The following is a 4,237-nucleotide window of genomic DNA, read 5'->3' as shown; positions in this document are numbered from 1 at the left end:
GCTATAGGCGCCGAGCCAGTAAATAATCTCTTTTTGCAAATTTTATGATCTTATATGTAAAAAACCTTAAAGATTCCACAAAAAACTAATGGAATTAGTAAATAGATTCAGCAAAGTAGCCAAATACAAAGTGAACACATAAAAATTCAGATGCATTTCTATACACAAATAATGGATAATCTGAAAATTATAAAAATTGTCATTTGCAATAGCATCAAAAAGAAAAAATTACTTAGGGCTCCACGCCTGTAGCTCAGTGGCTAGGGTGCCAGCCACATATACTGGAGCTGGAGGGTTTGAATCCAGCCTGGGCCTGCCAAACAACAATGACAACCACAACCAAAAGTTAGCCGGGCGTTGTGGTGGGTGCCTGTAGGCCCAGCTACTTGGGAGGCTGAGGCAAGAGAATCGCTTAAGCCCAAGAGTTTGAGGTTGCTGTGAGCTGTAATACATGGCACTCTACCAAGGGCGACATAGTGAGACTCTGTCTCAAAAAAAGAAAAGAAAAGAAAAGAAAAAACTACTTAGGAATGAATCAAAGAGGTGAAAGACTTATACAATGAAAAGTACAAAATAAAGGCTGGGTTTGGCGGCTCACTCCTATAGTCCTAGCACTCTGGGAGGCCGAGGCAGGTGGATTGCTTGAGCTCATAGGTTTGTGACCAGCCTGAGCCAGAGTGAGACCTCATCTCTAAAAACAGCTGGGCACTGTGGCGGGTGCCTGTAGTCCCAGATACTTGGGAGGCTGAGGCAAGAGAATCACTTGAACCCAAGAATTTGAAGTTGTTGTGAGCTATGATGCCATAGCATTCTACCAAGGGTGACAAAGTGAGACTCTGTCTCAAAACACCAAACAAACAAACAAACAAAACTCTACAAAACATTGCTTAAAAATTTTAGAGACATATGGGCAGCGCCTGTGGCTCAAAAGGGTAGGGTGCTGGCCCCATATGCCGGAGGTGGTGGGTTCAAACCTAGCCCTGCCCAAAAAGTGCAAAAAAAAAAAATTTTTTTTTTTTAGAGACATAAATAAATGGAAGCATAGCACATATTCATGGATTGGAAGACTTAATATTGTTAAATGTCAATACTACCCAAAGCAACCTACAAATTCAATGCAATTCCTGATGAATTTGCAGAAATAGCAAAGTTCAGGCCAGGCACAGTGGCTCATGTGTATAATCCTAGCAATCAGGGAGACTGAGGTGGGCAGACCCCTTGAGCTCAGGAGTTCAAAAGACCAGCCTGAGCAAGAGCAAGACCTCATCTCTACTAAAAACAGAAAAAACAAATTTAGCCACGTGTTAGGACTGGTGCCCATAGTCCCAGCTACTTTGGAGCTGACCAGAAGGATCCCTTGAGCCCAGAGTTCGGGGTTACTGTGAGCTCAGCTAATACTATAGCACTCTAGCCTAGGGCAACAGAGTGAGACTATTGAAAGAAAGAACAAAGAAAGGAAGGAAGGAAGGAAGGTTGGTTCATCCTAAAAATTTATATGAAATCTCAAGTGACTCTGAATAGCCAAAAAAATTTTGAAAAAGTAAAACAAAGCAGGAGGACTCACACTTCCGGAGCTCAGGCAGTCCACCTGCCTTAGGCTTTTTCCAGACCTTCCAAACAATTTTCCGAGTGGCTATACCATACCATTTTACATTCCTACTAGCAATGTATGCATGATCCAGTCAAGTAGATGGATTCCTTCTTTTTTATTCTCTTTATACATTGCTTTAATTACTCTATTTCCACTGCCTTTGCAGGCAAATTTTAGAATAATCTAGTGAATATTTTTAAAAAATTCCTGCTAGCACAATTCTGATGCAAATTGTGTTAGACCTGTATATCATTTTTACTATATTGCCATCTTCCGATCTATGATATGTAACTCTATTTATTAGTTCTTCTTTGATTTCTTTCATAAACAGTTTATAATTCCCAGCAAACAAGTCCTGTATAGATTTTGTTAGTTTTATATAGTATCCCTAAATAAATAATTTCTAAGTGGTTGTACATGATACTGGATTTTTAAGTTCTCTATTTATGTGTTCACTGTTAGTGAATTGATTTTTGTATATGTATCTTGTATCCTAATACTCTGTTGAATCACTGACTAATTATAAAGGGTCTCTTTTTAAGTAGTTGTTTTGAACATTCTATATAGACAATCATTTGCAAATAGGGACAATTTTATTATTTCCTTTCCTATACATGCACCTTTTATTTCCACTTCTTGTCTTAGTGCATTGGCTAGCACTTCTAGCACACTTTTGAAGAAGAGTGGTGAGAGAAGGCATGCTTACCTCATTCCTGATCTTAGCAGTCAATTTTATGTATCAATATGACTAGGTTAGAATCCTCAGTATTCAAACAAACCTGCTATGAAGGTATTCTGTGAATGTAATTGATTATAGGTAAAGGAAATGGCCCTAGATAATCTGGATGGGCCTGGTTCAATCAGTTGAAAGGCAGAACTGAGAGTTCCCTAAAGAACAAGAAATTCTGCCTGTTCTCAGCCCGGGCCCGCCAAACAACAATGACGACTGCAACCAAAAAATAGCCAGGCATTGTGGCAGGCGCCTATAGTCCCAGCTACATGGGAGATGGAGGCAAGAGAATGATTTAAGCTGAGGTGTTGGAGGAGGTGTGATGCCACAGCACTCTACCCAGGGCAACAGCGTGAGGCTCTGTCTCAAAAAAAAAAAAAATTATAAATTGTCATGCTTGTCTAATAACATTTCTTTAATTTAAATATGTAAGTTACAGAGTCAATATATGAGATATCCAAGACTTTAACTATAATTAAAACAAAAAACTTGACTAGTTAAAAAAAAAAAAAGAAAGAAAGAAATTCTGTCTGTTCTTAGCAGCTTCAGCTCATCCTGAGCACATGGTTCCTCACAGTCCACTGTATGGGTTTTGGATTTGCCTTGCCAGCCAATCACATAAGCCAATTTCTCAAATTAATCACTCAATATGTTTCTCCTACTGATTCTGTTTCTTTCTTTCTTTCTTTTTTTAGAGACAGTCTCACTTTACTGCCCTCACTTTATCGCCCTCAGAGTGCTGTGGCATCACAGCTCACAGGAACCTCCAACTCCTGGGCTTAGGTGTTTCTCTTGCCTCAGCTTCCTGAGTAGCTGGGACTACAGGTGCCTGCCACAATACCCAGCTATCTTTTGGTTCCAGTTGTCATTGTTGTTTAGCAGGCCTGGGCTGGATTCGAACCAGCCAGCCTCAGTGTATGTGGCCATCACTCTACCCACTGAGCTACGGGCGTTTTTGGTTTTTTTTTTTTAATTAAAGTCAGAGTCTCTCTCTGACTTTTGTTTTGTTTTTTTTGAGACAGAGCCTCAAGCTGTACCCCTGGGTAGAGTACCATGGCATAGCTCACAGCAACCTCCAACTCCTGGGCTCAAGCAAGTCTCCTGCCTCAGCCTCCCAAGTTGCTGGGACTACAGACGCCCACCACAACGCCTGGCTATTTTTTTTTTCAGTTGCAGCCGTCATTGTTGTTTGGCAGGCCCTGGCTGGATTCAAACCTGCCACCTTAGGTGTATGTGGCTGGCACCTTAGCCACTTGAGCCACAGGCGCCGAGCCCTCACTTTGACTTTAATCAGTTCATTGCAACCTCAAACTCCTCAGCTTAAGTGATCCTCCTGCTTCAGCCTCTTGAGTAGCTGAGAATACAGGTACAAACCACTATGCCCAGCTACTTTTTCTATTTTTGTTTTTGTGATTTTTAATATGAAACCAGCCAAGGATTTTATCTTATCTTATTTTATTATTATTTATTATTATTTATTTATTTTATTCCTGGAATAAATCCCATTTAGTCCTGAGATAGAGTTCTGTATGTTGATGAACTTGTTATTAAGAATTGTGCTTTCATGGGCAGTGCCCGTGGTTCAGTGAGGAGGGGGCCGGCCCCATATACCGAGGGTGGTGGGTTCAAACCCAGCCCCAACCAAACTGCAACAAAAAAATAATTGGGCATTGTGGTGGGCACCTGTAGTCCCAGGTACTTGGGAGGCTGAGGCAAGAGAATTGCCTAAGCCCAAGAGCTGGAGGTTGCTGTGAGCTGTATACCATGGGCTGTACCGAGGGCCACAAAGTGAGACTCTGTCTCAAAAAAGAAAAAAAAAAATTGTGCTTTCAGAGGGACTTTACCTAAAAAATGCGATCAGTCTAACCTAATTCTTTGTACCTCAGTGAATCCCAAACAGAAAAAAAAAAAAAAAA

Source organism: Otolemur garnettii, unplaced genomic scaffold (assembly GCF_000181295.1).
Source record: "Otolemur garnettii isolate 467f Iridium unplaced genomic scaffold, OtoGar3 scaffold00144, whole genome shotgun sequence".
NCBI classification, from domain to species: domain Eukaryota; kingdom Metazoa; phylum Chordata; class Mammalia; order Primates; family Galagidae; genus Otolemur; species Otolemur garnettii.
Note: the sequence above shows the minus strand (reverse complement) of the source record.